This window comes from Chrysochloris asiatica, unplaced genomic scaffold (assembly GCF_000296735.1).
Source record: "Chrysochloris asiatica unplaced genomic scaffold, ChrAsi1.0 scaffold00332, whole genome shotgun sequence".
In the NCBI taxonomy this organism is placed as follows: Eukaryota; Metazoa; Chordata; class Mammalia; order Afrosoricida; family Chrysochloridae; genus Chrysochloris; species Chrysochloris asiatica.
The window spans coordinates 854808-867552 of record NW_006408850.1 but is presented as its reverse complement, the minus strand read 5'-3'; the positions used below and the strand labels follow the sequence as shown (position 1 = coordinate 867552).

The window sequence follows — 12745 nt, the reverse complement described above, 5'->3', positions numbered from 1 at the left end:
GCACAGGGTTTCTGAGGCTGTAAATCTTTACGGGAGCAGAACGCCTCATCTTTCTCCCGCAGAACAGCTGGTAGTTTCGAACAGCTGACCGAGAGATTAGCAACCCGATTTGTAACCACTACACTACCAGAGATGCCTTTGAGTTGGCTACAATTCACTCCATCTCTATGCACAACAGAATCAAGCACTGCTAGGTCCTGCGCCATCCTTACAATTGTTGTTATGCTTGAGTCCATTGCTGCTGACACAGTGCCAACCCTTCTTATTGGATTCTTCCTCATTTCAGCTGCCCCTCCAATTTACCAAGCATAAGTTTCTTCTCCAGGGACTAATCGCTCCTGATAATATGTTGGGAGTATGAGAAATGAAGTTTTGCCATTTTAGCTATTAAGGAACATCCCGGCTATACTTCTTCCAACACAGATATGTTTGTTCTACTAGCAGTCCATGGAATTTTTAACATTTTTTCCAACAACATAACTCAAATGCATCAATTTGTCTACAGAAAAAGTGTCCAACTTTCACATGCATAAGAGACCATTAAAGGTACCCTCTTTGTATGCCTTTCCCTTGGGACACTCCTTTCCACAAATATTCTCTGGGAGACTGCAGACTAAGGTGGAGAAGAGACAACAGTCACAAGAATGATACCAGCCCTTTCCCCTGGCCGGCAGCGCGGAGGCCGCATGATGCCTGGAGTTACTGTAAAAGATGTGAACCAGCAGGAGTCCGTCAGAGCCCTGGCAGCCTTCCTCAAAAAGTCTGGGAAGCTAAAAGTCCCTGAATGGGTAGACAGCGTCAAGCTGACCACACATAAAGAACTTGGTCCCTATGATGAGAACTGGTTCTGCACACGAGCTGCTTCCAAAGCACGACACCTGTACCTCAGGGTGGAGCTGGGGTCGGCTCCATGACCAAGATATGGGGGGAGGGGGGCGGCAGAGAAACTGCATCATGCCCAGCCACTTCAGCCAAGGTTCCAAGAGTGTGGCCCACCGGGTCCTCCAAACCCTGTTGTTGTTGTTAAGTGTCATCGAGTCGGCTCCAACCCATAGAGACCGTGAACAGGGTTCCCGAGGTTGTAAATCTTTACGGAAGCAGAAAGCCTCATCTTTCTCTGGCAGAGCAGCTGGTAGTTTGGAACTGCTGAGTTTGCGGTTCACAGCCCCATTAGTAACCACTACGCTACCAGAGTTCCTTCCTCCAAGCCTTAGAGGGGCTCAAAATGGTGGAGAAGGACCAAGGTGGCGGCCGCAAACTGACACATCAGGGACAGAGAGATCTGGACAGAATCGCCAGAGAGGTGGCAGCTTCCAACAAGAAACATTAGAACAAATGATGCTGTGTTAATAAATTGTCTTGTTCATAAAAAAAAAAAAAAAAAAGAAAAAAGAAAGAAAAAAAGAAAAGAAAAAGAAAAAGAAAGATACCAAGTGGTCTCCTTCATTTACCCCTCCATAACGGAACTTAACTATAAATTTATTAAGAGTAATATAGCTTGTTTATTAGCCCTTTATATGTTTTCATGTTTCTTTTTCATTAAAAAAAAAAAAGCCCACTTAGAAGAAAGAAACCTCCCTGGGTACCACAAGCAGAAGGTTCTCCCCTAGTTCCCCAATTGGGGATACTATAATCTTTCCATGTATAGTGTCAGCCCTTACTCCAGTGGTGGTCAATTAAATAGATAAAGTGACATTTGTGGCCTGGGATATTGCTAAAAATATCATTTAGGATTTCAGATACCCTTGGACCATAAAAATGGGACCCGTGGTCGACACCAACTGATACTATAAAAAATATTTTTCCATTTTCATTTAATATGTGTTTCTTTTATACATTGAGACTTATTTTTATATTAAATATGAAAAAGCCAGAATTCAAAATGAGGAGATTACTCAAGGAAAGGAAATTTCTGTCATCAAAATGCAAGAGCTGCCACATATTTCAAACAGCAGGAAATGGTCTTCTAGTGGGCTAGTTACTATGTCTCAAGTCATAGCAAAGTGGGGGTAACTAAAAGATTGTTGGGTATGCCACCACCTCCCTCAGTAAGGAGCTATGCTAAGCCCTAAGGCTGTCCCAGTGTTTGACTACCTCCTCTCAACCCAACCAGACTCCCCAGTACCCTGTGTGCCTTTGGTTAATTCAGTACCCTTTTTCAGTTTCCTGTTTTCTTCTTTCAGCTCTCATCAACCAGAATAGGTAGCACCATTCCAGTGTGTGAAGTATTTGCCTTACCAGAGCATGTTCCCTCTACTTCAGAACAGGAAATGCCTACCAACTAATTTAACAGGATATCTTGTTTTCACCACTCAGGGCTACTCCCCAATTATGCTAAATTGCAGTAATATTTCTCACTCCACAGTGTCCTCCTTCATCAGGAAGCAGCCAGAGAAAGAGACAAGATCTGGTTTCTCAAGATTAAGAAACTAACAATAAAAGGGAAGGATTGAAACAGAGCACTGAAAACTCCCAAGGTGCTAGCCGGGTATTTGTTGTTGTTGTTGTTGTTGTTGTTGTTAGGTACTATCGAGAGGGTACCGACTCATAGCGACCTTATACACAAAAGAAAGAAACACTGCCCAATCCTGAGCCAACCTCACTACTATTGCCATGCTTGAGTCCATCAATGCTGCCACTTGGCCAATCCATCCCGTTGGGGGTCTTCCTCGTTTTCTCTGACCCTCCACTTTACCAGGTATTTAGGGTGGCCAAAATAAAATGTAGAAGAAGGTTTGAGTGGCCATCCTGCCATCCTAATATCATATATAGTTAGGATTTTGTACCCCTCTGTACCAGCTGTGCCTCATCCCTCTCTAACTCTTTGCTACAGTCAACTACTACAGTCTAAAATGACTCCTATTTTCCTTAAAAGTAATCACTTCTTTAATTAGTAGTCAATCCCTACTCCAAGGATGATCACAGGAACAAAAAAACAACAAGCATACATCTTATATGGCCACTGGTAAGTATGCCTGGAGATATTAATGATGCCAGCTGGAGACAGCTTGGCTAGGATGATAAACAGGGCCTTGAGTAAATAGATGCAAAAAAATTCCTGAAATTCCATGTGCTCCTACCTCATACTTCAAATCCCTAAGACTCTTCTCCCCTTTTCCCTCAGCAAGACAAATCTGTGAGATTTTCTACTCCTTTGTTATCCTGGGTATCAATATTCAATCAGTGCTTTGCTCTTTGCTCTAAACCCTGTCTCAAAATAGAATTGGCTCCACCATGATTAAGAACTGCTTTTCCAGTTACATACATGCATGATTTTATTCCAAACAAAATGTGTTTAAACAAGTCTCTGTAGTCAGTGGATGGCTGCAGACAAGTTATCTGAGTAATACACTTGTCTAAACAGTGACTTCTGAGGGGATACGCTGAAAGTGCAGTTCAGAAGGTTATGGGGACTGTCTTTTGAGAATTTAAATGGGTTAAACTGGATAGATTTCCTCAAATAACACAGAATGAACCAAGTTACTTATTAGGAAGAATTGGGGGAAAAAATAAAAACAAGAAAATTGCTTCAGTGAGAAAAATGCCAGGGAAGTTGTATCAATAATTTTTTTTTTTCATTATGGAAAATGGACTTGCTCATTTTTCAAAGGTAACAGGGCTGTCCAATGAGAATTTCACTGGAAATCCTCATCTTGCCCCTTCAGACTTCTTTTTGTTCCTAAAACTCACAGAATATATTAAAGGAACATAATTTGAGTTCCTTAAGTATGCTAAACTGTCATTTTGATGTGGTATAAATTGAAGACTGGAGAATCCTTCCTGAAGGATAAAAGAGATGGAAATACGACTAGACAGAGGATATATAGAGAAACAATATCTTCCCATTTTGATATTTTTGTTTAATAAATGTTCCTATGATTTCGTAACAATACATTTTAACTTACTTCTGTTGGTGTGGTCAAATGACCAATTCTCTAAAACAAAAATATGAGTGTGAACTGGATGTATACATTCCAGGCAAACATGCCTCTTTCTCACTTGCTTCTCACTATCCCCATCACTGAAAAGTTGTTGTTGTTGTTAAGTGCCCTATAGTCATAGTCACCCTTATAGAGTTTCCAAGGAGCAGCTGGTGGGTCTAAACTGCCAACCCTGAAGTTAACAACCCAGTGCTTATCCTTCAGCATCACACCAGGACTCCACAAGATGCTATATGATGGCAGAGACATTACATGGGATGATCTATTGTGCTTATACAAGTAGACACTGAAAAGACTCAAACAGCACGTTCGAGGTTATTTGTAACTGCAATTTAGCCACATTAACACTAACATGGTATCCTGTGAAGTAAATGCCATTATCATGACCATATTGCTGAATAAGCTGATATCTACCATATTTAAGAACCTCGTATCCAGTATTCAGATACTGTCATGGCCAACCCAGTTACTTTAAATTATTTTTTTAATGGAAAATATAATTCCATAATTTATTTTCAGCTTCTAAAATTCCAGATAATCAGTAAAAAGTTACTAATAAGGAAGAAATACAGTGGGAAGAAGTTTTTGGGTGAGGATTTAGAGATGCCAGAGTCAGAAGTGCATTTGTATCAATCAAATCTGTCTTCAGCAATACATCAACACTTCTAAATCCAATTTAGATTCCCCTAAGTTTTCAAATGGGTTGGAAAGCTTAAAAAGGAAGTTCATTAATTAGTTCAGTGGACTAATGGACCATATGAGCATCACTCTCAATGACTCTGGACCAGAAGAATTAGATGGCGCACAGCTACCATAACCAACTGCTCTGAAAGACATACCATTAGATGGTCCTGGATAGAGCCAGAGAAAATGTGGAACAAAACTACAAATCATAAAATAAATGTCCAGCTGAGTGAAATTAGTCAGTCACAAAAGGACAAATATTGCATAAGGCCGTTATTGTACAAGCTTAAGAAAAGATACCCATACTAAAAGGGAATTTAAAAAAAAAAAATGCTTTGTTGGTTCCTGGTGGGGGTGGGGTGGGGAGGTTTTGGAGAGGTGGAGGGAGGCGACAGTAAAACACAGGGTAGGGTATAGACACATCATAGTTCAGATGTTGGGGAGGCCAGTACACAAGAAGGGAGGGTGGAATAACAAGGTAAATGGGGGAACATTGAGACAGGTTTGCATGGGCTAAATGGGACAGAGGTAAATAGAGATGTGTGTTCAATCTTGGAACAACAGGGTTCTGTGATACAAGGATCGAGGCATAGTCTGTCATAAGACACTTGACTGTCTTATGAATATTGTTTTTCCTTGCCTACTATTGTAAAATAGACACTTGAGTGGGATAAAAAGGAACGTTGGAAAACATGATTATAAAATCTTGTAGACCCAACTTCAGCCTATAACTGATCGGAATATCTAAAGGGGTTCTAGAACTTGCCCAATGAAATAGGCCTCTTGTGGAGCCTTTGCAGTATATAGGATCTTTAGGAGGAATCCTGAGCCTCATCCAGAACCTTCTGAGGAAGGACATTCCCACTAGAAGCAGACATGCTGGAACAGCAAGAGCAACAGAAGATACATCTTCAAAGAAAGATCAGCAGGAAAAACCCCAAACAAAAATGGCAGTATGATTTGCTGCTACAAGAATAAGCAAGTTATTCACTAAGAAGTCATCAAGGCAAGCATTCAAGTCCCTCCAGGACAAACCCCTCTCCAAGACTGAAACTCAAAGGGAACATATGACCAGGCATGTAAGCTTGCTGGCAACCACACTGGTCTACTGGTGAGTGGAAGAGGGGGAAAGGCAACAATGGACTGAGTTCAACCATAGTCTTTTGATTTCCATTGACCTGGAGATGAGAGAGAGAAGAGAAAGGGCTAGTAGGTCCAAAATGTGGTGAGACCTGGGAACTCCTGAGACCATGGACAAAGACATAGCCACAGAGGCCTAGAGCTGAGACTAAAGCATCCAGCTGATATGAAGGGATGGGAGATGCACAAGAACACCCAAAGTTACAGATAGTACCCATTTGGCCTAACCTCAAAGGCTTAATCATCAGAACTCGACTACAGGAAGATTTAAAAAAAAAAAAAAAAAAAAAAAAAATTGATAAAGGAAATGAGGGTAAATTGATACAATTTGATAAACTTGACCTATACTCTGGTAGCGTAGTGGTTACGAATTGGGCTGCGAACCTTAAGGTCAGTGGTTCAAAACTACCAGCCGCTCCACGGGAGAAAGATGAGGCTTTCTACTCCCGTAAGGATTTACACCCTCGGAAACCCTGTACAGGGTCGCTATGGGTCGGCTCCGACTCGAAGGCACTTAACAACAACAACAACAACAACATACTCATGCAGGTAGTAACTCAAAATACCAACAAAGAGTGAAGGAGTCTTCATATCAAGTATCAATGCTATTCCCTCTGTACACAGGGTAGATAGGGATGGGCAACTAAAAAAGGCACAGAGTAACTGCCTTACAAGTTTTCAAGTGGGAATTTAGTTTAAGAGTGTTCAGGGGAAGACAGCATCCCCATTGAATAGTTTTCATCTTGTCTAGATGGGTCTGGTGAAAAGAGATGGGGATAAGATTCTTATGATTTGGTAGCGTAGTGGTTACGAATCAGGCTGCTAATCTCAGGGTCAGCAGTTCGAAAATACCAGCTGTTCCAGGGGAGAAAGATGAGGCTTTCTGCTCCCGTAAAGATTTGCAGCCATGGAAACCCTGCACAGGGTAGCTATGAGTCAGAACTGACTCCACGGCACATAACAGCAACAACAACAATGATTGTTTTTGTGACTAATTGCGACCCTCACAACTGTAAAGGCAGAAGCTTTGTAACAAAAATGGGGGAGTAGTTAATCTTACAGTCTAGAAACAAAGGACCCTAGGACCATCAAGGGAGAAGAGTGCAAGTAGAATGCGGGACCCTATCTAGAGAAACTGTGACACCAGAGATGGAGGCAGAGATTAGGACATGGAAAGAGGGAGCAGTTGAGAACTCTAGACTCATGGAAAGAGAAGGGCTGAGTGCTGGCAGCTAGGAGGCAGACTTGCAGAATGTGCCCTTGGGTTGTTTAAATTATTATGTATTTCTGAGTGTTTTGTGTACATATTCCCTCAACCCTCCACCACAAAAAAGAAACAGAGGGAATGGAAAAAGAAAAAAAAGGCCAGCCTTACTGGTCACATAGAGACTGGTGGAACAGTGTGGCTATGACTATTAGGTATCCTCCAGGTCTAACACTGAACTCCCTCATTTTTAGCCAAACAATAGATAAAAAATAAGGGAGACAACATTAGTGAGGTATGTACATCATAGCAGAGTCAACCATTAGAGTTCAAAAAGGCAGCCTTTTTATTTAAGGACAACTTTGAGAAGGGTTTAGAAAGAAGGAGAAATGGAAATAAGAATCAAAGGGAGGAAGTGGGATAAATTATATTTTATGGAGAGGATTAAAATAATTGAAATGAAGGAAAGTGTATCATTGGTTGAATATAAAACTGACGATCTGCTCTGTAAATCTTCACTCAACCCACAATAAAGAATTTTTAAAAAGATTTATTCCAATAAATTCATAATATTCCACTTAATTTATTCTGTAGCCCCACTTCATGAATTTTCTTTCTTAATGCAGAAAAAGAAAGAAAGAAAAATTGTGTCAGATACATGATCTTGACAATATTAAAACATGATAGATTGAAAATGTTATGGTGATTTCCTCTGAGTCATTAAAAGTATGAGTAATTTTTAAACTACTGTTTATACTCGTTGCATGTTACATATTTTTTATCATCCTCAAGTCTTCATAATCTGAAAATCTCATTGCCTGTATTTATGCAATTTCTTGCATGAAGAATATTTAGAGTAACTTGACAGATGGACAATTTTTTTGTGACCATCATTATAATGAAAATTAAAATGCTAAAGCCTAATCATTTATCTTTTGTTCTGAGTAAGTTTACAATAAGAGATTGTTCTTGAAAAATAACATCTTAATCGTGCTTTAAAGTTTTCCTTTCACTTATCCTAATATGGTAGGAATTTATGTTGAGTTTGGGGAAAAAAAAAAAAAGACAAACATAACCTTGCAAAGAATAAAATCACAAAAGAATAACCAAATCAAACAGAGAGAGAGAAAGAGAAAGAACAGAGGAAGTGTTAGTGTTAGAAAGAATTCTTCAAACTTATCTAAAGAAAGTAGCATCTTCTTTCTGCTCACAATAAAATCCTTTGTTTATTAATCCTCCTGAAATTAACCAAAATGGACTCCTTACTGCTAGTATTCATTAACACATCAAGTTAAGAATTTTCTGAACCCCAGAGCTTCAGCTTAAGTTCTTAAAAGGAGGGAAACTATCTGGGTGATAATTGTCAAGGACTCCTTCCCTGCTGTTGAAGCAGCTCTCTGCATTATAGTTGATAGGCAAGGTATCCAGGGTGGTGACGGTTGCTATGGCAAACATTTTGTTCCTTCCACCAAAGAATAAATGATGAGAGTGGCTTGAATACTATTTGTAGTTGTTCTAAAGACACAATACGCACACTCATTGCCAGTTTCTGACTTATACTCTAAATTGGGGTTTTAACACAGAACAAACCTTTGTATTTAATAACTTGAAGATGTCTGTAATTCTTACTGCAGTATATATGACTATTAACTGCAATTTCCATAAATCCTGTAGTTGCAAAAATCATATCTAAATTTATAAAATAAAAGTCATCCCATCTTAAAATTTTATAGCATCTAGGATTTTTCAATCATTTTTCAATGGTTACCCTCACCTATTATTTTACTGAACCCCAAAATACCATTTTGGAGTAACTAGAAAAAAAATAAGCTGTTTCTATTCCATAAGTGACATGGTATGGTGCAGCAGGTTAATGTGCTAGACTGCAAAGTTGGTTTGAACTGCAAGGTTGGTGGTTCAAGCTCACCAGCTGCTCCTCAGAAACCCTATACAGGGTGGCTAAAAGTCGGAACCGACTCAATGCCACTTAACAACGACAACCACAACATTCCATAAGTGAAGGGATAGGTCTCAGACAACTCAGATACTGTGTGTGGCGCTGCAGGATAATGCACTGAATAGCAAGATCAGTGATTCAACCTCACCAGCCTCCCCTCAGAAACTCAGGACAGGGTTGTTAAGAGTAGGAACTGACTCCATGGCACTTAACAATAACAATAACAACATTATTTCTAATATAGCTTAAGCCTAATACATTACAGTGTACATTGCTTGATATATGGAGAGAAGGTAGAATAAGGAGGATGTTGGACAAAAAGCTACTAGACTTGGTTCAAGTCCCAGTCTACTGAAATTTTGTAAACTTTTGTGCGCTATTTGCTTAATTTACTGGACTTTAAACACCTCTATATAACTAATAGCTTTGATTATTGTTGTTGTTACATGTCATTGAGTTGGTTCCGACCTATAGCAACCCCCTACAGGGTTTCTGAGGAGTGGTTGGTGGGTCAAGCTCACCAACTTGTGGTTCAATTCAGCTTTGTAGTCTAGCATATTAACCCACAGTGCCACACCAAGACTCCACAATAGTTTACATCTAGAGATCTAGTGAAAAATACAAATTTGAACCTTGGCCACTCCTTGGTATCTTTCTCAATAGACTAGCCTGGTATCTGTTCTGCACCTTTTAAAGAAAGGTATATATGATGAAGGGAGCTCTGGTAGCGTAGTGGTTACGAATTGGGCTGCGAACCTTAAGGTCAGCGGTTCGAAACTACCAGCTGCCCCGTGGGAGAAAGATGAGGCTTTCTACTCCCGTAATGATTTACACCCTCGGAAACCCTGTACAGGGTCGCTATGGGTCAGAACCAACTCGACGGCACTTAACAACAACAACAACAATATATGATGAGGTGAGTTATTTTGGAAATATTGGATGAAATGGCATTTTAAGTTCCAGTCCTCATATTTTACTGATGAGAGTTGCATTATTTATCTATTTAATGTTTCACATCAGCTTAAACTCAACATGTTACTTTTTATCATTAAAAACAAAAAAATATCAGCAGTGTCAATTTGCCTCTAAATCTAAAGATGAAGGTTTTTTTCCCCAATCTAATCCACAATTTCTTGCACACAGAATTGAATAGTTGAAGCCAGAAATACAATTACCAGGTCAATCTGAAAACTGGAATTTACATCTTTTCTCTTAATTGGACAGTTTTTTAACTCCCAAGTAAACTTTTTACTTCTCATTACCTCCTATCTCAGACTCCTTATCATCTCTGCCTCATATGTCCTTGGAAGCTTTGTGATAACACTGTTGCTGTTGTTAAGAGCTGTCAAGCTGATTCCAACCCAGAGCAACCCAGTATAGGGTTTCCAAGGAGCAGCTGGTGAGCTTGAACCACCAAACTTGAAATTCAAAAGATTTTGCAGTCTGACACATTATCCCACAGTGCCACACCAGGACACCTAAACAACACTAAAAAACAACATTTAAGTATTATCTAAACACACAGTTTTCCACCACTCATCTGTCAGTTTGTCATACTGTGGTGGCTTGTGAGTTGTTGTGATTCTAGAAGCTATGCCACGGGTATTTTAAATACCAGCAGGGTCATCCATGGTGGACAGGTTTCAGATGAGCTTCTAGAAGAAGACAGACTAGGAAGAAGGAGTGACAAACTATTTCCTAATATATAAGCACTGAAAACCTATGAATAGCAGAGAAACACTGTTAGATATAGTGCCGTAAAATCAGCCCCTCAGGTTGGAAGGCACTCAAAATGTGACTGGGGAAAAGCTGCCTCCTCAAAATGAGCTGACCATGCACGAATGGAGTAAAGCTTTGGGAATAAAGCCCTCGGGACCTTCATCTGCATAGGACACAACTCAAAAAGAAGAGAAATAGCTGTAAACATACATTAATAATCAGAACATGGAATGTATGAAGTATAAATCCAGGAAAATTGGAAATTGTCAAAAAATAAATGGAATGCATAAACATTGACATCTTAGACATTAGTGAGCTGAAATGGATTGGTATTGATCATTTTGAATTTGACAACCACATGGTTTACTATGCTGGGAATGAAAAATTGAAGAGGAATGGTGTTGCATTCATTGTCAAAAAGAACAAACCCATATCAGTCATGAGGTACAACACTGTCTGCGATAGGAAAATATCCACCTGCCTAAAGGGAAGACTAGTTAATACCACTATTATTCAAATTTATGCATCAACCACTAAAGCCAGTGAGGATGAAATAGAAGAATTCTATCATCTTCTTCAATCTGAAATTCATCAAACATGCAATCAAGATGTTTTGATCATTACTGGGGATTGGAATGCAAAAAGGTTGGGTCAGTAGTTGGAAGGATCAGTACCTAGAAAACATGGTCTTAGTGATAGAAATGATGCTGGAGATCACATGATAGAATTCTGAAATATCAATGATTTGTTCATTTCAAATACCTTCTTTAGACAGCATAAGAGACGATTATACACGTGACCTCACCAGATGGAATATACAGAAATCAAATTGGCAACATCTGTGAAAACAGATGGTGGAAAAGCTCCATATAATCAGCCAAAACAAGGCCAGGGGAAAATTGTGAAACAGACCATCAACTGCTCATATGCAAATTCAAACTGAAGCTGCAGAAAATGAAAACAAGTCCACGAGAGCCAAAATATGACCTTGAATATATCCCACCTGAATTTAGAGATCGTCAGAAGAACAGATTTGATACATTAAACACTAAAGACTGAAGACTAGAAGAGTTGTGGGATGACATCAAGAACATTATACAGGAAGAAAGCAAAAAGTCATTAAGAAGACAAGAAAGAAGGAAAAGATCAAAATGGATGTCAGAAGAGACACTGAAACTTTGTCTCCAGTGTAGAGATGCTAAAGCAAATGGAAGAAATGAGGAGGTACAAGAGCTGAACAGAAAATTTCAAAGGTCACCTTGAGGAGATAAAGTCAAATATTACAACAAAATGTGCAAAGATCTGGAGTAGGAAAACCTAAAGGGAAGAACATGGTCAACATTTCTGAAGCTGGGAGAACTGAAGACAAAATTTAAGCATCAACATATGTTACTGAAGGATTCTCTGGGCAAATTATTTAATGATGCAGAAAGCATCAAAAGAAGATGGAAGGAATACACAGAGTCACTGTACCAAAAGGAAATGGTTGATGCTCAACTGCTTCAAGAGGTAGCATATGATCAAGAGCCAATGATCCTGAAGTAAGAAGTCTAAGGTGCATTGAAGGAATTGACAAAGAACATGACACCAGAAATTGATGGACTACAAAATGAAATCATTCAAGAAAATGATGCAGTACTAGAAGCACTCACTCATCTCTGCCAAGAAATTTGGAAGACAACTATCTGGCCAACTGATTGAAAGAGATCCATGTTTGTGTCCATTCCAAAGAGAAGTGACCCAATGGAATGTGGAAATCATTGGACAATATCTTTGATATCCCATCATAGTAAAATTTTACTAAAGGTAATATAGAAACTGTTGCAAGCATACATTGACAGAGGACTTACAGAGGTTCCAGTCAGATTCAGAAGAGCACGTGGAATGAGGGATATCATTGCTGATGTCCCATGGATCTTGGCTGAAAACAGAGAATACCAGAAAGATGTTTACCTGTGCTTTATTGACTATGCAAAGCTTTCGATTGTGTGGATCATGACAAGCTATGGACAACATTGCAAAATATGAGTATTCCGGAACACTGAATTGTGCTCATGAAGAATCTGTACCTGGACCAAGAGGCAGTTGTTCAAACAGAAT

The 12745-nt window shown here is 39.4% G+C and overlaps 1 pseudogene; it reads left to right on the top strand.

Moving 5' to 3' along the window:
* The first annotated feature begins 662 nt into the window (after positions 1 to 662).
* LOC102831456 lies at positions 663 to 1330 on the top strand (annotated as a pseudogene).
* The last annotated feature ends 11415 nt before the right edge of the window (positions 1331 to 12745 follow it).